Genomic DNA, 27,175 nt, shown 5'->3' with positions numbered 1-27,175 from the left:
TCCTAGAGAAAGAGGAAGGTTGCAAGCAAGGTCGCATGTGCACTGGGGATATGTGATCACCGGAGATAAAGTCCTAAATTAAAGATATAATTTATCTCAGTAACACTCAACAACTTGAGTGAAGGCACAGAGCAGGTGGATAGCTGGATTTAATTCATTTTGGAGTTGTTTCCAAGTGAGTGTAAGAGAAAAATAGAGAGGCAAGTGTTTTAAGAGTTTAACAGATTATAATAGTGTTGGAACATGAAACTGCACCAATAAATTGTTCATGTATATGATGTCCATGCCAGAACAATATTTTTTCTAATAGTTTAGATCTGCCAATATAATGTCATGCTAATTGAAAGCTAACTTGGTTCAAGTAGTCCCATAGAACAGTTTCATGATAATGATTAAGAAGCAGACGCATATAATTTGACAGATTGAAAAGATCCAGTTCCCTTTAGCTGCCTGTGTTTTAACTCCCTGGGTAATACACCCAATGTTTGCACTTAAGAAAAATGCTTTCAGGCATGATGGGGTCTAAATACTCTCACATTGCCTGCCTGGAAGCTAGTCTACTGTTCCCTCTCTGTTAGCTTCAATGCAAGTTATGGGCTTGACACTGCAATTTAACAGGATTTACAACTTGTTCTTGAAAAAATAGACACAATTTTAAACTCCAGTAGATATTATTGCAATCATGCCAGCAGAAAACTTGATTTTGAGAAACCTATGGGCTTCAAGGAACAGATATCAAAACATAGTTTCTCATCAACATCATGCAGAGAACCATGGCATCAACTATTTACTAGACAAAATATGGACCTGAAATGTTTTACCTGGCAACATTGTGAAAAACCACACTGATCTTATCATCCCAAATACCAGTATCTCAGCTTTCCTGTTGAGGACATTTCTCACTCGACTCCTCCATGCTTCTTCTCTCCATCTACCATTAATGAAATGCTTTAAGGGGTAGAAAACCCTCTTAATCCATGGTTGTCAGTATCCCCTAAAACCACTATTTTTTCACCTAGTTACCTAGTATTTAATATTTCTCTTCTGTAACAGTTCTAAGAGCTAAACTATGTTTCATTACCCACATTCAACCACTGAGGATGCTTAATGGTATTATCATGAATAATGATGGATCAAGATTAATTTGAGTATTTTAAAATGTGACATATATCAACTATTGCCTTTTAAATCTTACCTACCTAATAGAAAAACCTTTCAAAACATCAAGTCTGAATAGGAGTGTTTAAAGTGCATTTCCCAAGATGATTCTATCAACACAGGCCTGGCCTCTGCTCCTAAAAGTTCCTCCATTAAAAGATGACAGGTTTGGGAAAATTCCAAATATTCTGTACTATGATATATTGCCTTGTTCCATCCCATTCTTGTTTTTCAGGCCACTTCACTAAAAAATGTAATTCATAGTGACTGACACTCCCATTGAAATTTGTCTGCAACTAATATATTCTAGAAGCGACTATCACCCATTCGTTCTCTCCTATTTGCTCACTTTGACTTTCTCCCCTAAATACATTGCTTGTTAGAAATATGCTGGGTTGACTATTTTCCTGCCAAAGCTGCAGATTCTAATTAAATAACTCAGAGAAAAGCAGTCATAACAAAAAAGCTAAATTACAAGACCTTGGGAATGCAATTGTTTCCAGGTGGGGAAGGACAGTGGGGATGGTATAAACTTCCTTGGGCCTCTAAGAAGACAGAGTAGCATAATGAAAAGCCTGATGCCCTTTGTGTCCTACTGCTGGGCTTGAATACTAGCTATGTTACTTTAGGGAAATAAGTTCATAACCTGCAAGTGATTTTCTTTACAAGAATAGGAAACATAATAACAGTCTTGCCTATCTCAAAACACTCTGTAATGTAAAATATTATCCTTATTTCCTCTGTGCCTATCATGCACTCCATGTGTGGCATATTAACACTGGACACGGCCTGGAAAATGCTATCTTGTATATGCATCATTTCTCTGAATACTTCAACTGAGCCCACTGATAGCAACTCATTTTTCAAAACATATCAGATGGTATCTTCATTTATCCTCATATAGTAAATGGATAAACTAAGATGGAATACTGTATAATTAGATGACTTTCAAAAGTTACGCAAGCTTGCTTTAACATGCCAATTTAATGTATCATTCATATAAGTCTTTAGCCTCCAAAGATCAACAGAACTGCTTCCTACCTTAAATGTTGGTAGCTGGAGGTTTTTAAAAAGCAAGGCCACATGTCTAAATCACTCTGTGACAAAGTGCCATAATACTTAGAGGTACAAAGCATTGCCTCAATGTCCTTGTATACATTCATACATGTAAACAAGACTGCATTTAAGACCCACTGTAAATGTGAGAGGAAATCACTAAGTCCAGAGAAATAATCTTCCTTCAGTTGTGCCTACTAACAACAACACTTTATCTAGAGAGACAACATGTTCTTCCAAAATGCCAATCAAAACTCTATTCTTTCAATTAAACTAATTGACTCACCACCAGAGGCTGATGAAAGTTGAGCCTGAGGACCCTTAAAATACACAGGCCTCTTTTTTAAAGCCTTGCACTTAATTCTGTAGTTGTAATTTTGCATCCTTCTATCTTATAAAGTGGGGTCAAAATCGTATAAGGTTCATGGTCCATCAAAACTAGATTCTCCCTGGCTCACCGTATGTACTTAAATTATTCACGCTATACTCCTTGTCAAGTTGATGAAGCATTTTCACTCCTCTAGAGACCACAAAACATTGAAAATGTAATGAAATAACAAGCTCTTATTCACCGTTTGGTGAGAACAGTCCTTCTATGTGGATTACCAGATCGTAACTTACAGGACAGACTTTTGGAAAGGAGTGTGGATGCATTCAATAACAGGAAGGGCAATAACTTGAGAGACCCAGATTCAAGTCCCAAGTGTGCCACACCAATGGCTAACATGAAGATCTTTGCAAAGTGTAGGTTGAGTATTTTTACCTTTTTGATGAAAGAACTGAACAATATTAACACTACAATTTCTGCTTCCAATATTTTAGTTATGTAATCTAGTCATATTTTTCAAAGTTATATCATTTTAGACTTAATGTCACATTGCAACAAACTGATGTAAGAGCAACACGAAACTCTTCCTAATGCCCACCTATAACCAGGATCTTCAACGTGGAAAGTGTCCCCAGAATGACAACTACTTCATCAACACAATAGGATATACTGTGTCACCCTATGTTTCATGAAATGGTAAAACACAGTGTATATGTATTACTTTAATTATGGGCATAAGCTAGCAATATTTTACATGTAAATTACTTTCAATATTCCCTTACTTGTTCTCCTGATAGTGATATTCAATGTATCCAAGTACCATTAAATACCTACTTCTTGGATAGCTATCTCTAATATGGCTAATAAATGTCATCCTTTCCGTACATACATGTATTATACCAAGGAGAACTAGAATCTATTTCTCCATTCCTCTAGAATCTGAGATGCCCTTTAGCTCATATGATCAGTAGAATGAAACAGAAATAACATTCTATGTTACATGTAATGCAGCAGTAAGTAACTAGGACATTTCTTATGCTAAACCAAATCTTTTTATTTTTCCCCTAAACCTATCTATATAAATACGGGCTATGATTCAACTCAAATTCTTATAGTGTCATTGCTTTTCGTATCAGGTATAAATAAATGGGTCTCTGTGGTATTTCACTTCACACTCAATGACCTCATTTAATGCTGCAGCTTTTTTTTCTGTTTTTCTTTTTTACTAGCTATAACACTCTTGGTTCTTTCAAACAAATGAATATATAATCTTTGTATTCAAAGAAATAGCTGGTCTATAGTTAGATTGCTATGAACAACAAGAAAACCAATTCAATACATTACACAAAATTTATCTTAAAAGCAATGTTACACTGATTAGGAATTCTAATGACTTGGTGATTTAACATTCAGGCTGCAGTCATTCAATCCCTAATAACAATATAAAATTAATATTGACACTATGGAAATGAAGAAAATAACAGAAAGGCCACTTGCTGTTCATACAGTTTCTCACAAATACAATTTTACTCTATACACTAATGTTCAATTAGAACAAAAGGAATTTCCTCTCCCTTTCTCTCTGCCCTTCCCCAGCTTGCACTCTTGCCTCTCTCTCCCTTTCTCCTTCCCTCCCTCCCCCCCTCTCAAAAATAAACATTAAAAAAATATTTTTAAAAAGGGGGCTCTGGGATGGCTCAGTAGGTTAAGGACCTGACTTAGGCTCAGGTCATGATCTTGTGGTCTGTGGGTTCAAGCCCCACATCGAGCTATGTGCTGACAGCTCAGAGCCTGGAGCCTTCTTCAGATTCCATCTCCCTCTCTCTCTGTCCCTTCCCAGTTAACTCACTCACTCTCTTTCTCTCAAAGATTAAACAAGCATTGGGGCACCTGGGTGGCTCAGTCGGTTGAGCATCTGACTTCAGCTCAGGTCATGATCTTGCGGTTCATGAGTTCGAGCCCCACATCAGGGTCTGTGTTGACAGCTTGGAGCCTGCTTCAGATTCTGTTTCCCTCTCTCTCTGCCCTTCCCCCTCTCCTACACTGTCTCTGTCTCTCTCTCACAGATAATCATTAAAAAGAAAACATTAAAAAATTTTTAAAAAAAGAACAAAGGGAATTTCCTTCACATAGCTCTTGGAATTCGTCATAAGTTTTATGACTGGAAAGTGCCAACAGGAGCACATAGTACCAATGCTCAGTGTCCTATGTGTGCTTGGAAAAGCTAGTTCTAAAATTACTATCCAAGCAGCAGATGTGTCTGTTTATCAACATATTGACTTTTGTATAACACAAAATAAAGATCAAAGTGCACAAAACCAATGTAGTCAAGATGATGGAAATCAGAATTTTGTAGAGCTAGACTTCGATAGTTAGAATTCCAACTAAACTGAGCTATATTTTCGTGAACATTAAATCAGAGATAATAAAAATCTACATCACATGTTTAATATTCATCATCTATTTAGGGCACTTGAGAAGCGACAGCCTACTATGTGTTTCTAACTACAGTAAATAAAAATCCATCAAGGGATTTATTCAACATTATGGTCTTCTATGTAACACACATACTCTAGGTATGCATATTGGCATGATCAAACGGTGAGCAATACTATTCAGTTAATTCAAAATGATATATAATCAAAATCCTCAGACTTCCAGAAGAGCAAGAATATACATTTGATCAGCGATCATTTTTTTAACTTTTTGCACCATTTTTATTTTTTAAGCTTCTCCATGTCTTTTTGTCACATCTAGTGCCATTTGTTTTTATTCAAGTATAATTAGCATGCAGTTATGTTAGTTTCACATGTATAATATATTTACTATTTCTATACATTCTTCAGTCCTCATCAAGATAAGTGTACTTATAATTCCCTTTAACTACTACTCCCATTACCTCAGCGACCTCCCCTCTGGCAACCACCATTCTACATTTAAGAGTCTAATTTTGGGGCACCTGGGTGGCTCAGTTGGTTAAGCATCTGTCTTTGGCTCAGGTCATGATCTTGCGGTTTACGAGCTCGAGCCCCACGTTGGGCTCTGTCCTGACAGCTCAGAGCCTGGAGACTGCTTCAGATTCTGTGTCTTCCTCTATCTGTCACCCTGTCTCTCTCTCTCTCTCTCAAAAATAAACATTAAAAAAAGTCTAATTTCTTGTCATTTTTCTCCTTTGTTCATTCGTTTCTTAAATTCCACGTAAGAGTGAAATCACATGCTATTTCTCTTTCTCAGATTGGTATATTTCACTTAGCACTATACCCTCTAGGTCTATTCATGTTGTTGCTAATGACAGATTTCATTCTTTCTTATGGCTGAGTAATATTCCATTTTCTTTATCCATTCACTGTATTTTAGACAATTCTGAGTTATAAAGGATTACACAGATCACTGCATAAAACTTATGCTTAGCTCTAGAATACATCTATACACATGTGCATATGAGCATACATACCCCACATATTCAAGCAAAATCTATATGTGTGTGCGCGTGTCTGTGTGTGCATGTGTATGTGTATACATACCTCAGTCCAGAGCTCCTTCCACTGTACCCTCCTCCTCAGCTAATTCAACTGAGGAGACAATGACATCTTCATGTAATTATTCAATTATTCATGTATGTTCCCTATCAGCCATCTCAGGTATCATCTTTTAAAATGTGTCAAATTGTACCACTGATGAAAGTAGATATTTATGATAGAGAAAAGAGGCCATATCACATATTGGAGAACCAATGTCAATGATGATTTGAAAGTCTCAAAGTTTAAGTGATTTTTAGAAATGGCATAAACTTTAAGATAAAGGTTTATTTATGCAATATTAGGTAAATAAATTACTGAATATATTGAGCAGCTCTTGAAGTGCCTGTATTTGGTAAGTGAGGAGCATGTGCCAATCTTGAAAGGTACTAGATAAATCTTTTTTTGTTAACTCAACCACCTCTATGGTAGTAATTTAAGGAGTGAGAAGGTGACATCTCTGATTTTCAGATTGACTTCAGATAAAATTCCTTAGGACATGGTACAGCAAAGTCATTCTTTGAATAGACATGATTAAGAAGTTGACAGTTTTCTGCTTCAACAGGTTATATCTTTACAAGAGTACATTTCTCTATTCATGTCAAGCCACAAATCTATCAGAAAAGAAAATTGTTATAGATTCTGATCCTCAATCTTTAATCTATGCAATAGCTCAAAGCAAATCCTAACCACTCAAAATAATACAAAACAACTTCCTCAACACTCAATATGTCCTCCAGTTCCCCCCAAAACAAGGTCTTTTGCAACTGTCTCTGCAGCTTTGACAATACATACTGCTTTCTCCAAAATCTCTCCCCACCCCTTTCTATAATAATCAAAGCAAAAGCTCACTTTTAAAACTTCAGAGCTGTCTTTTTCTTTTTTGAAATAATATAGTGTCCAGTGGTTACTGAACCGTGGATTCAGCCTCTCTAGGTTTGAATCCACTTGCAATTGGTGTCATCTGCTTAAGTCCACTAAATCTCAGTTTCCTCATCTGTAAAATGGAGACAACAATATTATCGAACTAAGAGGGCCACTGTGAAGATTAAAGGAGTTAACAAAAGTATATAGATACTTTCTGGCACTTGATAAACACTCAATATGTGTTAGCTGTTGCCAGCATTTATTATTTTCTAAGATTTCATTAAAAAGGTTTCCTGAAATTGAGTCACTCTTGCAAGTTCTCCATATCTATTAAATAAGAAAACTCCACGAACCTTGTTTTTCACCATGGAGTTGATTCATTTTACCTCCAGTAAGGCTTTCTTCTGCCCATATTCACCTCTTAGTGTATCATCAATCTATCAAATGCACAGCTCTATTTAGCAGGGACTCCTAACCCAATGTCACACTCTCTTACCATAAAGAGAAAATGTACTTTCCTTATTTGGATGATTGTTGAGAAGGCAGGTATATTTGGAACTCAGAACGGAAGATGAACAGGTAAACTGGGGTAGAGGAGGAAAAGTTTTCTTCTTTATCTTTCAAAGGTAAAACTGTCATTTTTTTTAAATTTAGTTCAGCTTTATTGAGCTCTGTGCTTTGGTAAACATTGGGTATTTAAAAGAGTAAACTGAAAAATAACACGCCCTACTTTAAAATTAAATCAGTACCTACCTCTCTTACTTTAGTATTCTGAAGTATCAAAGGCAATGAATTATGTTCCTGTAGGTCACTGAATATACTAAACCAAGTCCCCCTTATCTCCACAAATAACTACCCTATTAGAGTCATCTACAAATGAAAAGGATATCCCAATGTTGTACTCTAACTGTTATCATAGTGTGGGCCCCACAAAGAATTTTATACAAGGGCAAACTAACTACCGAATAGAAAGAATGGCTACTGAATGCTACAGTGTTTCAATAGCGGGCATAGTGATATGCAGGGATTTTCATCATATAATTGATATGCACATGATTGAAGCATCAGTTGTTTGCAATGTCAAATAATTACCTTTCCAAAGTTGACTGAATTTTTAAAGAAGAATAATAATGGAATCAAATTTGACTTTGGGAATTATGCTACAATTTCTAGCACACTAGAAGGGTCTTAATGGACATGAACTAAGTTTAGATACATTAATACAATACATTAAAGAACAGATCTTTTCTTGATTTTTTTAAATCATTCTAACATAATACCATAAGGTGCTGGAGTATTTCTGAAGATTTGATCACTATAAAAAAATCAATCTGCTTTGTTGATTATCTTGGTTCTAGGCTTATAGTTGAGAAGAAATTAGTAATTTTATATTCCATTTATTTAGCAAAGTCGTCATATACTCTATTTCATAAAAATGAAATGTGGCTGGCAACTCTTATATTTGTTAATTATATTAACTAGTTCTTTTTCTAGTAGTTAGATATTTTCAGGCTAACTTTAGAGAACTCTTAGACAAAACAGGTATAGATGAAGTGAAATATGAGTGCATACCTTCCAGTGGTACCAAAACTCAATCTTACTTGGGGGGGGGGTAGCTTTAAAGCTGGTGTGGAAGTTGAAAATCAAGCACAGTCAAAATTATCCTTGAGAAACCACTTAAATTATCAAATGAAAAAAAAAATAGTACACAGAATTGGTAAGATTTTCCTCCAGTATTGAACAGCCAGATTTTCCTCCAGTATTGAACAGATTGCTGTTTCTTTTGGTGGAGTAGTAAAGTGGTTGGCATGTGTTTAGGAACCATGTTGTACAAAAAAAGAAAATCTAACTTTAATCACCAGAACGAAACTCAACTAGGAACAATCTCACACTATGAGAGGCATGCCAATGAGAACTGAGATAACACAGGACTAGAGAATCCTAGCTCATGTTGCTCCTTTCCAAGAGTAAGGTCATTGATTGAGGTAGGTGGGATCCAGCTACTGAACTGGATTTTACTCTTCTCACTCTTGTTATCTCTCTTTCATTCTTTCCCCACTTAGTTTCTGTCTTGATTTATCTTGACTGTATTTATTTGTGATTAGACATAGTTCAATTTGTGTAAGTTAAGTGCATGAAAGATGTGGTTCCAATCTTTGTATTAAAAGCCTCAAAGATGTACATGTGATTAGAAAAAATAATTTTAATTCTAGTAAATACATTCTGAAAAATAAACCAACAATAATTTCAACAAAGCTTCATGCACTGGAACCATCATCAGCATTAACTACAACATCAAATGTTAAAAAATCCTTAATGTCCATGAATGTAGCAAAGACTCACTAAATTATGGGATATTCATATTGTAGTAATCATTGCTTTGTCCACCCAGTACACTTCTAGTCCCTTCATAACAGATCTTCATAGCTCATCATTAGATACAATCTACGCTCCTTGTCACGTATCCTTGGCCACATAAATGTCCAGGAACAAATAAGTAACCCAAATGACCAACAGAGGTCTTCCCTGGAGTTCATGTAATTAAAGTTAGGAGAGAAATTCTTTCCTTCCCTGAATATGAAGTCATGAGGATGCTAGACTACAATCATCTGTGTCCATGTTCCCTACTAACCCAGGAAAAAACTAAGAATTTGAAGCTGGCAAGAAGTCCAAAAAGAGTGACTTCGTAATAATGAATTCCCTTGTTTCTCTAATTCCTAAGGTCTCTTCCATACAGTCTTTCCTCTGCTTTGGTTACATGAAGTTCTATTCTGTATTTCTGAAATCTAGTTAAGGTTGAGTTTCACGAACCTTCATCCAGAAATCTCATTAATAGGATACTATTCTACAGAGCCAAAACAATTTTTCAAGACTATTTTCAAACAACAAAATATAATCATGGAAAGGTGCCTGGGTGGCTCAGTTGGTTAAGTGTACAACTCTTGATTTTGGCTCAGGTGATGATCTTACAGTTTTTCAGACTGAGCATTGGGCTCCACACTGAGCTTGGAGCCTGCTTGAGTTTCTCTCTCTTCCTCTCTCTCTGCTCCTCCTATCCTACCCTCTCTCTCAAAATAAATCAACTTTAAAAAATAAAAATGATTAAGAAGAAAATCATCATGGAATAATGGGAAACCAAGTAAAATGTAGACAGGATGCAAGGTGTATGTGTATGCATGCATTCATGTGCACAGGTATGTAGATGTGTCTGGAAGAAACTATCAGATTCTAAAAATGGTTACCAATTAGAAGTAAAGAACACAGACGATTTTCTCTTTTCTTCTTTATATTAATCCTCTTTGAATCGTATTTGGCTTTTTCTATTTCTTTTGTCTTTTTCATTATGGTTGTGTATGTGTGTTACAGAATTTTCCATGCATGCCTTTTTATTTCTAAGTTTTTCATATGCCAAAGTCCATTAAATATTACATATATAAATATTTGTTACTTTTCATTATAATAATATTTCCACTTAGTATTTTCTGTTTTATGTTCCTAAGTTTTACTACTATGCTTTTTATGAGGTCTTCCATCATTTAGAATACTCCCTTCCATTCATAAATCACCAATTGATAACCATGTTTTCTACAGAATTTTGTTATGTTTAATTTCTTTATATTTAAATTTTTAATTCATCTAGAATTCATTTATGTACAGGCTAATCATAATAGTTAACTTTTTTAAGTGTTACAATGTGTTAAGCACTACGCTGAGCTATTTGAACTATCTTGTCATTTATTCCAACATCTATTTGAAAGTTGGTACTATTATTAAACTCGTTTTATAGACATGGAAACTGAGGCTTACACAGGAAGGTGACTTTTTATTAACTGGCAGAGCCAGGATTTAAACCCAGGTATTACTAACTTCCACAACGACACCATCTGTGATATGATTCAATAATCCCCTTTTTTCTAAGTTACAAAATTCCTGTTTTAAATTATGAACATACTGAAGTATACTTAAACAAAAGATAGACTTTTTTTAGTTTTAGGGTACTAAGAATTATTCTCATAGGGATAAACTGAAATTACCCACATTACTGCTTTTCAGACCCATCCATATGAAATGATAAAAGATTGGTGCTGCCCAGATCTGAAGAAAGCACAGGCACTTTTTCTTTAACCAATCTAAAACAACATTTGTTCTTTATTGGATAGTATAATGTTCTATAAATGAGACGTCTGTTGTTTGATCTGCCAATTTTTAACAACCTCTGTTTCCCATTCATTTTTTCTGTGATTATTTAAGGATTGTTGTAGGATTCAGTAAAACCCACAATAGTTAGAGTTAGTTAACAGATCCAAGAGTTTGCAGAGCAGTTATTCTGTCAGTTTCCAATTATTAATTATTTCGGACTTATAAATATTTGGTTACACTAATATTCAATATATGAACACAGCATCTTTTTGTTTAGTTTTTCACTAAATAAGGAGGACCATAATATCATCAGGCCATGTGAAGTTGGCTTGGCTCTTCTTCATCATGACCTCCTATTTTCCATTCTACAAGTCCACAAAATCAGGTTTTAAACACCAATTAAAAAAGTTTTCTCTTTAAAAATTTTAATTTTTATCAGTTTGAGTCCTAAAAGCTTAGGAAATGATTTTTTTTAATTCCTCATGAAACAGGTAAGGTAAAGATCTAGAGTACATTTATCTTTAAAAATAAATAGGCAAAAATACTTCCCTGGTACAAAACCCTATGGAGTCCCTGATTTATGATTGCATCACCTTAGTGATGCCAACCTTCCTCAGTGATTGAGGAGGTTTCAGGCTGATATGACACCTCAATGCTCAAGTACCCCGTCAATCTTTAATGTTGATTTCATCATGGGCAGTAAAACAGTGACATTCTCAGGTCTTCTGCATTCAATATTCATGTTTATTTCTTATTTTTACCCCAAAATAAGTTTTCCTTATTACCAATGGGTTTAGTCTGAAATACAAGTAGTACAGATAAGGCAGGCCAAATGTGTGCTTCAATTCCTTTGCTTGTCTCTTTTCAAAATGAACTGGGGTCCTAGTTACTTCCATGGATACTAACAAGGTATCTTTTTTCATCATGTTTATGAACACACAAGTCTTTAAATACATGATGTGTCCCAATCACTGTGGTTAGTATGCTTATTGATGCTCACATTATCTCAACTTATATGTTCTGTTCTCATTTTTCACTGAAGACAGAGAGCACTGCATCCAGAGCTCCTTTACAGTGGTGCTGCTAAAACCCTGTGATGTGCTAAAAAACAAACAAACAAACAAAAAACAAAGCAAAACAAAACAAAACAAAAACCATTCAGTAAGAATACGAAGAAAGTATTTTTTATACTTATAGAGAGCCAAAGGCACTACTTTAAATCATACCTCTTTGTTTCATAGAAGGAGGTCGGGTTAGAAAAGGAAGGCATTGGGAATCTAAGACTGAAGAAGAGATTTAAAAAGATGGTTTTCAGGGGGCTCTCTTAAGATGAGGGTTTTAACTGATAAAAACACCAAGATATAGTAAAAACAAAGTTTGACAAATCACTAATAAAAAAGCAGAATAATCTTACACAATCCTCATTTTAATTTATGAACAACAGTCATCAATCCTGAGCATTCCATTTTTCTTGAGAACCTGTTTCCAAATTATGTGCTTGCTAGTCATCCTTCTCCTAATTCTTACCTGCAGGAGGTCCTTATCTGTGGCACTCTGACAATACTAGCCTCTCTCTTTCACTCTTAGAGAACTGTACCCCTGTGACATCTCTCAAGGCATTTCTATTGAGCTACCTGTGCTATTTTGTTCCATTGCTTATTTTACCCCCAATTTCCTGTCCCATCTATTACTCAAATGGAATTTCTACTCTAATTCCAGCTCTTTTCAACTATTTTCCTGTCAAACTTGTTTTCTCTTAACTTTTTTTTCTATTGCTTCTCATGGCATCATCACCATCCCAATTACCTCAACTCAGTCATTTTTATTCCCCTTGTTCACTTATAGTCAACCAACCATGTGCATTTGCAATTAACTTCTTCTGTGAGCCCCTTCTATAAAGCAAATCATTTCCATTATTAACTTGTGGTACACCAAACCAGGTTCTCATGGTCTCCTACAGTGACATTTGCAATAGCCTGAATTGTTTTCATCTTCAATCTACCTACCTCACATTAACAAGTAAGCTTTCTAAATTTTATCTTGCCATTTAAAATATATCAGTCATATCAGTCATCCCACATAGTCTACAACATAATCACATGCAATAAAGGTTACCTGGCTTTTCAACTGTTTTATATGCTTTCATTTTGTCTTCCCAAATGAAAAGAAAGGCATGTATTTTTTTCTACGTGACAAAAAGAAAAACAGATGGGCTATTGAGGGAAAAAAGAGTGATTAAAAGGTAAGAGGATACAAGGAACTAGAAAAAGGAAAACAGTAATCTATGTTTTGTAGAATGGTAAATAAAGAATTAACTATAAAGCAGCCTATGTGTGTTCAGTTCTCAGGTATAGTAAGAGCTCCTGTGGCACCTATGGGCATACTGGAAATAGGAACCTCTCCTCAAGACCCTGCTGGAAACCATTTTCACACATTAACAAATATTTATTTGTTATATAATGTGTTTCGCACATTAAGAGATACTTATTAATATAAGATCTATAGTGGAAGATATGTGATCCTGTAAACGAATTGGGAATTGGATGTCTCCAACGGGGAGGACACCCGTTCTAGGTGAAGCGGACCACTTACACAGCTCTTAATAGCAACCTTATTTATAGTCTATGACTATGTTATCATTGCTAACTCATGTCTGTTGGTTTGGGCCTCGCTTTCCAAACCTGTAAAAGACACATAGTAATTCCTGCTCTGATGCCTTCACTTGGTTATTGCTAAGATAACACTAGTCAACAACCGAACTGGTTGGACTTGCAGGCTGGAAAGAGATCAAGGTGTGACAGAAAAAAAAAAAAAAAAAACTTTAAGAACATCTGGAACCATAGGAATTAGCAAATGCTAACAAGTCTGTTGCTATGATTGTGTTTCATCTTTGAATTTCTTTGTGCTGTTCTGAATCACTCATAAAGTGATTATGAGAAAAAGAAATAAAGGCTATAAAAGCTGAGGTAAATGAAGAAAACGTAAAAGATACTATTAGTAAAATAAAGATTAGGAAAATCTTTATTACAAATTTATCTACTAACTTGTCTATTACATCTTCTGCAAGATAAAGAAAAGGAGGAAGAAATAAATTTTCTCATGTGAAGATATGACTATATAACAATATTAGTAACAGCCAAGGTTTACCATTTAGCATGAACCAAGCACTGTGTGAAGTACCTTCTTTAGTTTGTTATTCCCGGTGATTTTTTTTAGATAGATGCTAATACTAGCCCATTGTGCAGATGAGAAACATGAAAAGCAGAGAAATGATGTGAAAACAGACTTTCTAACTTTAGAGGCCCCTGTTTAACAATACAAGGCTGTATCCTAATGAGTTGCTTCACAGGAGATGCCTTACAGTGTAGCAGAGATAAAACTGCAATGTGCTTTTTACTTCAACTGCAATGAATCCAGGGTACACCTATGCAGTAAGAAGTAAAAAATTTGATATACATTCCAATCCAGCATGGAAACAAAAATATTTTTAGACACTGTACAGTAAGAAAAAGGGTCAAGTTTTGGGAACAAACTACAGGTATTGTGACACTGCTTTTAAAAGGTGATTAACATCAGCCAATCCAAAGTTGGAGACAGTCAGAGATTGGGGATGCAAAACACAACTGTGATAGAGAAAAGTGACAAAGAGGGGAGAGTGCTGACGATCTGCCAAGAGATTTTCATTATGTTACGTAGAGATATTACTGCTACTATATGAAAGACAGCTAAAGACACGATATAGCTGTCACTTGCCCGGTCACGTAAGTGTAGGACAGTTAAGAAATGTGGTTTCAGTCTGGAGTGCAGGGATAGCACAGTGCCTCCTGAAACAAGTACCACTATTAAAAATAAAAAGTACATGCCCAAGGACATGTCACAATAAAAGGGAGGAAGGCACGTTTGCTGGGTCACTTTCAAGACCCCACACACAAGGCAAAGAGGAAAGAAAACAAGAAACATCTGTACAAATGAAACACTCTAAGTCTCATGGGGAAGCAAGAAAAAAGAGAGAACACAGTGGGTCTGGGGAAGCTGAGGTACAGTTAAGAGAAATGGATTTCAAGTTATGAGGGAAATACATGATGATTTTTACAAAATAAGTTTAAAATATAAACAGGAAGGAATTAATAAATTATGTAGAAAAAATAGTGACATGTGTGAGGGGTGTATGAAGCACAGCTCTGTGTTTAAGAAACTAAGCAGAGGGAAGTAGAAGTCTTCCCCAGGCAATGGTTCTCAAGGTGGGATGCACGAGACCGGAAAAGCATTAACACCACCTGACAACTTGATAAAATTGCAAATTATCAGGCCCCACCCAAGACACATTGAATCAGAATCTGGGAGGTGAGGTCCTGCAACCTGTGTCACAACAAACCTTACCAGTGATTGTGATGCACTTTAAAGTTTGAGAACAACTGGTCTAAGGAATAGATTGGAGAACACAAGAAAAAGAAATTCAACTGAATTAAATGACAAATGTGGGGGGTGGACAGAAATAGCATGTAATACCAAGCACAAACTACCACTAAAGTTTACAGTTGCAGCACTTGGATTCTCATAAGAGAGAAACGAACTTTACACAACCTTAATACAAAAAAGTGGGCTTAGTATGATTGGGAGGAATGAACTACAAATAAAGGAATTACATATTCAACTATTTAGATTATCTAGAACTTCCTGTAATAATGGAAAAGTTCTGTACCTATGCTGTCTAGTGTGGTAGCTGGTAGCCACATGTGACTATTCAGCACTTGAAATAGGACTAGTTCAACTGAAAACTCAATTTGTAATTTTAATGAACTTTAATTAAATAGCCACATGTGGCTACCAGCTACCACATTTGACAATGTAAATGTAAAGCTAATTTTTTATCAGTCAATGGGACATGAATAATGCCAACATACGCTTTTGTGAAGATATTTATTAATATAAGATCTACAGTGGAAGATATGTGATCATGTAAATGAACTGGGGATTGGGAAATATCACATTTATACATGTAGCTGCCCTACATTCAAAGAAATATGAAAGAAGGAAGCATTTAATAACTCCACTTCATTGATTTGGTCTTGGGAAGGGTTTTCAATGTTGTCTCAGGAAAACATTATCCACCAAAATATACTTAGAATCACTTTGTAAAATACAGCATTTGAGATTTTCTATTTAGATATTTGCTATCAGATTTATGACAACACCAAATATAGATGTGGATGGTCTTTACAATAGCTGGTTAAATGTATAGGTGAAAAAAGACACAGTGGAATACAAAGTGAAAGCCCTATCTTGGTAAGAGTTAAATTATTTTCTCAAAAAATTAGTAAATTTTCAACAGTGTGGACAGGGAATAAATCCTTACTGAACAGTGAGAAAACTGAATAAAAATATATATATTCAAGAGGAAGAATGAACTCATCTGCTTTCAAGATTTCTGACTGTGAAGGAGCAGGTTAAAATGGCATATGAAATATACTCAAGGGAAGGAGAATATTGAAATGCTTTAAAGAACAAAATGAATACTTCCATTGGAGAAGCATTTAATGATGAGGAGAAAATATTTTTTTTTAAATAGAGGTTAAGAAATTGTCAGAATTGTAGCAAAAAGAGTAGAAATCAAAGAGCAAGTGAGTAGAGTATGTAGAGTAAGAGCCAAGGTGATGAGCAAAGTAAGAGGTCATGCAAAAAAAAAAAAAAACACTACCTAGAGACAAGTTATAATGCTTGAGAAGAAAGCATTCTGTTTCACAAGATTAAAAAAGACAACTGAAGACGCTGAAGGAGAAATAGTTGATAAGAAATAATTGATAACAGCTATAAAAAAGATCTTTAAAGTTTTGTCTCCTCTTCCCCCTCTCTCAAACCCTCTTATTTAAACAATCAGTTCAAAGATAGGAAAAGATACAGGAGCAATGGAAGGAAAGATATGGGTGAATTTTCAGGTGACAAGGGATGACAAGGCTTTGATACCACTATGTTGTCTCCATGGCTCAAAAGAAACCAGCAGGATCAAGTTGCTAGTAAGATCTGACATCAAATTACTGGGGGAAAATCAGACTAACTAGCATATCACAGTTTCAAAAATGTGGTAAGGAAGTTATTAAAAAGCAATGATCACTGGTACCACTCCAAGTTGACAAGAGGTTTTGATAAAGAATAGGGCTACCCAGTTATTAGTAGACCATGTGAGAATCAAGATGACATGGTACACTATGAGAAAAACAGATTTGCAGAATACAAGTGAAAGAACAATCTCTAACACAGGAGGACAATTTTCAATATATTCATTGTATGGGGTCAACAAGCACTTTTATGTTGCATACATGACAATTTCAACAAACAGTTTTATGTTGCATACGTGACAATTTTATTCTTAAGATTGTGGACAAAGTTCCACAGAAGTATGTGCAATTTGATGACATCATATACCCATGAGATCAGAAAATCTACAATGAACTAATAATGAAATAAATTCAATAGGCAAGTGAAAAAAGCCACCTGTGGTATTCCTTTTTTTTTATATATTATCTAGACCAGTCATTAGCAATCTTTTTCTATAAAGGAATAAATAGTAAATAATTTAGGCTTCATGTCTTCTGTTGCAAATATTAACATTTGGATGTGAAAGCAACCACAGACAGTATGGAAACAAATGGGTATGACTGTTTTCCAGTAAAACTTTATTTGCAAAACAGCCAGCAAGTATGGTCTATGTGCCATAATTTGCATACCTCTGGTCAACAAACTTTTTTTTTCAACATAAGAAAATCATAATTAATAGGTGTACATATGGGCAGAGGATAAGTTTCTGAGAAAAATAAGATGTAAAGATGTGAGACAGTGACAGGATAAACACAAGTCAACCTCTGTCTTGAAGCTATTTAGTTATTCAACAGTCATTACTGCAGTAACAGGAAGAATGGAGATCAGAATCCCAAAATAGAGCATGCCTGAGAAATTAAAGTAAGAATGAACAGTCACAGAAAAATTGTGCCAGCTTTTGTGTTAACAACTCAAAACCATTCCTCCTGCTATGCTCCCTCCCTGTGTCACAAGTTGGACCAGAAGCATGGGTACCTAACACATTTTCTAAATCTTGTATCAGATTTGCAAGCCCCCAGGGAGAGGCCGAAGACTTAATTGTGGCTTCCCAGGTGATCATGAGCAGAAGTGTGGGCTTCAGCAGATATGACATTTTTACAGCAGCCACTGGGCATTTCCCTAAAAATCACCTGCTTTGATGATACAAGCAGTGGTGAAAATTGCTAGTGGTTTCCTGTGGTCTACAGAATTTTCTGACTCTGCAAGGCTGTGGTCAAACCAAGAGTTAATGGTACTTTCCCCTGAATTTTATTCCCGCAGTTTTTCCAAGTGGTTCAGTAAGGCAATTAATTCTTTATATCAAATCCTTTCACTGCTGGAAACCTGTACAGCAACACACCTTTTTGTGACCTATCCCCAACTAATACCATATTATTGTAGAACTGAGGATGTAATGTAAGAGCATGAGCTAAGCAGAGTATTTGCATATGCTTCAGAGGTGAGGAAGTTGTACAAATCAACTAGGATATAGAAATAAAAATTGCATAATAGAAAAGGTAGAATATAAAAAAATATATCATTAGGATATTACGCAATAGTGAACAACTTCTGAAAACAGTTTTTTTTATAAATCCATCATTTTTTTAAATGTGCATACTGGTTTATATGGATCACATTATTTCACACTGGAAAGCAGAAAAGCTAACAGAATATACTGAGTATCATCTTTGGGCACTGCAATTGTTTTTCACAACTGTTAAAACCATACTGCAGGAAAGACATCGTTATCCTCCTCTTATGTATTAAAATCCTTTGGCTCAACTGGGTGTTGTATGGAAACCAATTTGACAATAAACTTCATATTAAAAAAATAAAATAAAAAATACATATCAGAAAAAATAAAATAAAATAAAATAAAATAAAATAAAATAAAATAAAATAAAATCCTTTGGCTAAGATAAGTTAAAGAACTTGCCTAAGGTTCCACAGCTATAAAATGGCAAGGCCAGGATTTGAAATAAGAACTACCCGGCTACAACACTGGCATCCTTTCTGCTCTACCATGACCAAAAAGCCGCTTGCACTTTTGCATTTGGAGTCAAATAGAGTTGGGCTGAAGAGCACAGAATTTCAGTTAGATATTATTTTGAAGATACATGTTGAAATTGAAGTTATTCTTCCATTCTTTTTCATAAAATATAGTTATTTAAAACTGCCTTTTTGTACCAGGTAAACAAGGCTGACTTGGTCCCTGCCCCTTTGGAGCTCATATTCCTATCTACAGCTGTAACGACACTGATGATAATGAATTATCTCCTGATGTGAAAATAGGTGCACAAGGAAATAATTGTGTATGTAACTTATAATCAAGTAAAACTCAAATACTAAGGACTAAAGATGAAAGACAATTCTTATGCACGAAAACTTTAAGAGAAACATTTAATATTAAGACTTAAGCGTGTAAGCAAACTGCTAAATACCTATTTAAGTAGGAGACTTGATAAGGTAATTAATAAGTAAACATACTTACAAAGAAAACACTTATGGAAGCTTATTAAAAGCAAAGTACAAAGGCAAGTAGCAAGAAGTAACAGGTATGTTATTGCTAACGATACACTGAGGTAGTGTAAAAAAAATCTGTAAATATTTCAGGATCAAAAGGACCTCTGGGAGAATAAAACATACTATAGAAAAGATGAAGTGAAGCAGGTGAAAGGAAAACAATGAAAAATTGATGATGTCACACTTATAAGAAATAGATAGGCCTGTGAAAATAGCATCTTATTATGTAATTTAACACAGGATCACAAGTGAATTAAAGTGTCCAGCTAGAGTTGAGAACTCCTCTATAGGGTATCTAGAAGCAGAGCTCTCTCTAAATCATCCCCCATGCTAAGAGATAATCCTTTGACTTAGAGGCTGGCAAAGCAAGAAATATCATCTCAATAAAAAGTATTGCTGCCAAACTTTTTTGGGCTCATTTTCAGGTAAGTATTCTCCTATGTACATAACTACATCTAAACTAATTTGTCTTAAGTCAATGTACTTAGCAATGTAAATATATGTATCATGTTGTGAAGTTTCTGCAATTTAGTCAATTAAAGAGAAAATGTTTAGCTTTTCCTTTTTAAATACATAAATAGTTATCTGGGTGCTATAAAAAAGAAACCACAGATTTTAACTACTAAAAGGTTACTAATAAGTGTGTAGAATTGGCTCATTCAATCATCCAGCAGCAAGTAAAAGAATGAGTAATCTAACAAAGAACTATGATGAAACCTAAAACTCCAAATATGACATAAATTAAAATATATAGTACCTATTAAAATTAATATGCTGCATAAAGAGCTGAACAAAAGCCTTCTCACATTTACTAACACAGCTGAGCCAGTATCAACTGTGGGAAATGGGAAAGCAACACATATTTGGCAAGACTATGAAAAAAACAGGGAGTCAAGAATCAGGGCATTATTTCTGTCATTTTAAATAAAGTTTTTAGCTGTTTTAACTTTAACAGTTTGTTTGCTGTTGCTTTTGAGCTTTAAAAATTTGAACATACTAGGAAAAATCCACTGGTGTTTGATCACTTTTAAGTTTACAGTATTGTTACCTCTAGGCACAATGTTGTACAGATTCCTAGAACTTATTCATCTTGCACAAGTGAAACTCTATACCCACTCAACAGCAACTTCCCATTTACCCTTCCCACAAACCCATGGCAACTACCATTTTCCTCTCAGTATCTATGAATCAGACTATTTTAGGTACCTAATATAAGTGGAATTATGCAATACTTGTCCTGTGACTGTCATATTTCATTCATTTAGTATAATGTCCTCCCAATAAATCCATGTTGTCATATATGCCAAGATTTCCTTTTTATGACTGAATAATATTCCTGTGTGTGTGTGTGTGTGTGTGTGTGTGTGTGTGTGTTTGAGGATCCATCATACTGTTTTCCAAAGAAGCTACACCATTTTATATTTCCACCAACAAAACCAAGGGTTTAAATTTCTCTGCATTCTCATCAATGTTTGTGTTTTGTTTTTTTGCTGTTGTTGTTGTTTTTAATAATAGCTACCTCATAGATGTGAGTATATACCTCACTGTACCTTTGATTTGTATGTCCCTAATGACTGGTGATGTTGAGTATGAGTGATGTTCGCATTTCTGTGTTTTCTCTGGAGAAATATTCATTTAAATCTTTTCCTCATTTTTAATCATGTTGTTTTCATTTTTGCTATTGAGTTACAGAAGCTCCTTGTATATTATGGATATTAATCTCATCAGATATATTGTTTACAAATATGTTCTCCCATTCCATAGGATGCCTTCTCACTGTTAATGGTTCACTCTGTTATGAAAACTTTTCCAGATATAGTTCTAGTTGTTTAATTATGTTTTGGTTACTGAATTAAAGCATTTTACTTTCAGTACTAACTTTGCAGTTTATAAACTGTGGGACCTGTCACAAAGTTTCTTTATGTTGATTTTCCCCTCTTAAGTGAGGGTACTGTATGATATCTAAGATGTCTGAAAATCCTCTAATTTCCAAAAATAATTATACTACCATTATTAAGATATAACTTACAAAGTGATTAGTTTTCAGATATTCTTCATCGATTAACATATTAAGGAACTACTATGTATAAATCATAGTGAGATTAATTTCTATTTATCATATATACCAAGATCAAACTATAAAGGCTTTTCTATATAAGTAAACAGAATCTGCTCCTCCAAGAAACACCAACAGTCTGTAACATCAATTCAATTAGGTAACTTCATCTATCTCCAGCTATTCTGATAAAAATTCAAACTTTGGACACATAAGGAATATATACAGACAGATATATATATACATACACATATATATGCACATACAGGCAATAAGAAAATGTTATATATGGTTTGAATGTGACATGAATAATTTCACTTTAAAAGTTTCCCTTTTTTGATGTATAACCTCTTATTGATATAGCTAAGTTTAAAAATAAACATTCTTGGGGTAGGCGGCTCAACCAGTTAAGTGTCCAACTTATGATTTCAACTCAGGTCATGATCTCACAGTTCGTGAGATCGAGCTCCACACGTCATTGGGCTCTACGGTGACAGCACATAGCCTGCTTAGGATTCTCTTTCTCCTTCCCTTTCTGCCCCTCCCCCACTTGTGCTTGCACTCTCACTCTCAAAATAAACTGTTAAAAAAAATACAAAAATAAATTCATACAGAGAAGAGACTAGTAGCACAATCTCTCTCTCTCAAACAAATAAAAACTTAAAAAAATTAAAAATTAAAATAAAAATAAACATTCTTGGGATTACTGGCTGGTTCAGTTGGAAGAGCATGCTACTCTTGATCTTGGGGTCATGAGTTCTAGCCCCACGTTGGTTACAGATATTACTAATATATATGTGTATGTGTGTATATATATATACACACACATACACATATATATTAGTATATATATTATATATATAATATATATATAATAAAAATAAACATTTTTTGTTCCAAAATAATTCAGCTCTTGGTGTTTTTTTTCTGAAAGCTTTTTTTAAATATATTTCAACAGTTTAGGGGTGCCTAGGTAGTCAGTCAGTTAAGCATCAGACTCTCAATTTCAGCTGAGGTCATGATCTCATGGTTTCATGATGTTGAGCCCTGTATCGGGCTCTGTGCTGACAACACAGAGCCTGCTTGAGATTCTCCCTTTTTCTCTGCCTCTCCCTCACTCACACACAGTTTCTCTCAAAATAAATTTCAAAAAAAAATTCACCCACAATTACTTTAGCTGATAATGTATTGATAGAATATATCACATGTCAAAAAATCCGTCATCAACATGCTGTATGACTTAAACTTATACAGTGTTATATGCCAATTATACCTCAATAAAAATAAATCTCTAAAAAAGTCCTTTAAAGCGGCTAAGAAGATTTTCCATTTTAGTTATAACTACCTTAAGAGTTAAATAGCTTTAAAATTACATCTGAAGGTTTACTTTTAAAAATTAAATTTTTTTCTTGCTAACTCATAGATTTTATATTTGTATAATATTATTTGTGGAAACCTCTGTTCAATCAAGTTTAAAAACACATTTGTTAGGTGTGGTTCAGTCGGTTAAGCATCTGACTTCGGCTCAGGTCATGATGTCTCAGTTCGTGATTTCGAGCCCCACGCCCGGCTCTGTGCTGACAGCTCAGAGCCTGGAGCCTGCTTTGGATTCTCTGTCTGCCTCTCTCTCTCTGCCCCTCCTTCGTTCACGCTATCTCTCAAAAATAAACAAATGTTAAAACATTAAAAAAAACACACACACACACATTTGTTGAGTATGGGGTAATGACCAATTGCAAAAGGACTTCTGGGGTATACCCACAATCTCTTTTTTCTCTTTTCCAAACATGAGGTTGAACTGCTAAAACAGGGTAAACTGGTAGTTTCCAGAGGCTAGGGATTAGGGGAAACAGGAGATGTTGGTCAAAGGGTACAAATTTTCACTTATGACAAAGTTATGGGGACCTAATGTATGGCATGGTAACTATAGTCTATAATAATGTATACTTAAAATTTCTTAAGGGTATAGTTCTTAAGTGTACTCATCACTAAAAGAAACCCTACAAGGTGATAGGTGTGTTAGTTAACTTGATTGTGGTAATCATTTCACAGTGTATACATATATTAAATCATCACATTGTACACCTTCAAAAACAAAAAAAATCACACTGTACTAAACATATACAATATTTATTTCCCAATTATATCTCAGTAAAGCTGAAACAAAGGGGATGGAGATTTTATTTCAAATGGTTAAACCCAAAACCAAGTAAAGAAAACACCAAGGTACTATTTCAAATCCATCCACTTATTCTATTATTTTAATTGGCTCATTCTTTCATATGTTTTTCCACATGGATACCAAAGTAGAATTAGAATAAAATAATGTTTTTCATAGTATTCACAGTATCTTTACGATTAAAATGTCCAAAGTAGCAAAAAAAAAAAATATATAAATTTGGACAACATAAAACATACAGATTTGAAGACAAAGAGAGAAATTCTAAAAATAATAAAAATGAACTTAGAGAGGTTCTCAACAGATATGACAAACCACACATTGGATGTAACAGAAGAGAATTAGTGAAATACAAAGTGTTTTTAAGGAAATTACTAATAATATTTCAAAGAAAACTAAAAAGAAGCATATAAACCTAAGTCAAAAGACACGGCAATATAAAAGGAGAATATTCAACATGTATACACTGAAGTCACAAGGAGAGACTAGAGAGAATATGGGAAAGAATATTTGGAATGGTAATGGTAGACAATGTTCTAGAATTATAGAAACACAGGAGTGCTCATTTGAAGGTCCATACCATGTTTCAGTATTTAAATACTCATATCACATAGTTCAAGAAATAAAATGTAAAAGACAAAATCTCAAGAACAGGAAAAAGAAAACAATGTACAGAATACAATGCCCAGTTAAACTATTATTTCAGAATAAGAATGAAATACACAAATTGCAGAGGTTTTTACTAACATGGGTACTTGAAAAAAGAAATTCAGTTGATAATGAAGGATTAGAAGCCATAAAAGTAGAAAAATAAATACTTTACTACTATAAAAAATTAATAATGACAAATGACAGGGCTAACAATGTATACACCAAAATAGCAGACAACAGTAATATGGGAAAATGGGAGGAGAGAAATCTAAATTTAAACATCCTGGTGTTCTTGCAGTGTTCAGAGGAGAATAATGACTTAATTAAACATGAATGCTATAAATTTAAGGATAAGAGGTCAGAAAAAATAGAACATATAACCATCTAGCCAGAAAAGAGATGAAAAAGAGAATAAAGAAAATATGATTGTTCTTGCAAAAGAAGGCATTAGAAGAAAGAATGCATTATAAATAAACAACAAAGTTAATAAAATTAGGTCACTAAGTAGGGGCAACAGAAAAACAACACTAGACAGACATGTGCACCAAAATTCAACTATATTAGAACTTTGCAGGAGTACTGAAATTTGTTATTAGAAAATGCTCTGACCTTATCATATTAAGATCACCCTTCACTGTGAAAAAATATGTTCCATTAAATCACTTGTTAGAGCACGTAGAAAGTAGGGCTCTTCATACATGGGTATCCTAACTCTTCATCAGGTATAATAATTGTTTTAAGCAAATTATAATCTATCACGAATATTCACTTGTAAAATTTTTGCCTAACATAAAAAAGTCATATTCTGTCATATTATATTCCTTCTACATCAATCCTAGCTTGAATTGTTTTTAGAAACAGGGTATGAAATAAGATATCAAAATTAAATGACTAGAGATATACCACTCACCCAAATACTCCATTTCCTTAAACAAACTATGGTATATCTATTATCCATTAACTGCACCTTTTCAACTTATTCTACCACTTGTGGAAACCTATTTATCACTTGTAAAGTATTTCATAAGTTTACTACCCACTGTTTAAAATAGAACTTCCTTTTATTTTGTCCTCAGTGTAATTCTCTCAGGCCTTAGGGAGTGCCTCTTAGTTCTAGTATTCTGACTTTGGTAAATACAAATGTGTTGACCCTTCTCACAGAATTTTTCGTTTTATACGCTTTTATTCTCTCTTCTCTATTACTGCATTTTTTAAAAAAGAGGGTTTTCCTTAACTTGGTCCTAGTAAGGAAATTTTCTCCCCCAACATGTTCAATTCACTTAATGATTTAGTGGATTATTCCCAACTCTAGGTTTTCTTTTTACTTACAGGTATAGAAATGCAATGATTTTGTGTATGCAGTGTGTTTTTCAGTTTATTTCTAAGATATTTCATGGTAAGAATTCTGCACCTCCCATTATTAGTCTGCTCTACTTCGAAATGTTTAATTGTATAAAGGCTCTATCTTAAAATCTCTTCTCTTTGTTGTCTACCTTTTCTCCCTTGCTAATTTCATTCAACCCACAGCTCTAAACACCATCTTTAGGCTGATGACTCTCCAATTTCTATTTCCAAAATAATGCCTTCCTGAACTCCAATCTCACACAGCCAACTACTTTCTTAACATCCACATGTGAAATACTATTTAAGTTTCTTAAACTTCACAGGTCTTCTGGGGAAAAAAGAAAAACCTTCTTGATTCCCCTCCTTTTATCAACCTGCTTTTCCCCTGCCTTTTTACCTATCAGTAAGTGTGATCATGAGGTACCATGTAATTCAAGCTACAAACACAGGACTCCTCCTCAATTATTTTCGAACACACATATCTCATGCAATACTATATACCAGTGGTCCTGAATTTTTTTCTTTTTTTATGTTATAACGAATTGAAGTAAACTAAGGAAGCTACTCAAGACTGGAGGTAAACTGCCTGGGAGTTTTGAGTGCCACAGGCACCCTTAAGACTGAAATGGTCAATATCATGTTACCCCATTAATCTATTTGTTGCCACCAGTTAGGAAACATTAGTATAGGCTTTACATATATAACACATCCTGAACTTAACCTCATTTTACGCTCTTCATTGTAACCACTCTAACAATCCCTCCTGTTCAATTGTCTCAGGAAGTGGAGGGTAGTTGGGAAACCCAAAGCATCAGTACCAAGCGGTTTCTTGATGTGCTTATGTGTTTTCCCTGGGAACGTGATTCTTAGAGTTGTGATCCTTATTACCAAGCATCTAGACTAAATCATCTAACACTTATAGCAGTGCCATGAGCCATCTAATTGACTTTAGTAAGCCTCCGTGTGCTTAAACTAACTAGAATTCAACCTGTATTACAAAGCCATAATCATCAAGACAGTATAGTACTGGCACAAGAACAGACACTCAGATCAATAAAACAGAATACAGAACCCAGAAATGGAGCCACAAACGTATGGCCAACTAATATTTGACAGGATAAGGAAGAATATCCAATGGAATAAAGACAGTCTCTTCAGCAAGTGGTGCTGGGAAAACTGGACAGCGACATGCAGAAGAATTAACCTGGACTACTTTCTTACACCATACACAAAAATAAACTCAAAATGGATGAAAGAGTGCAATGTAAGACACGAAGCCA

This window comes from Panthera uncia, chromosome X (genome assembly GCF_023721935.1).
Source record: "Panthera uncia isolate 11264 chromosome X, Puncia_PCG_1.0, whole genome shotgun sequence".
Classification (NCBI taxonomy): Eukaryota; Metazoa; Chordata; class Mammalia; order Carnivora; family Felidae; genus Panthera; species Panthera uncia.
The sequence above is the reverse complement of the archived record's forward strand: the minus strand, read 5'-3'. Positions refer to the sequence as shown.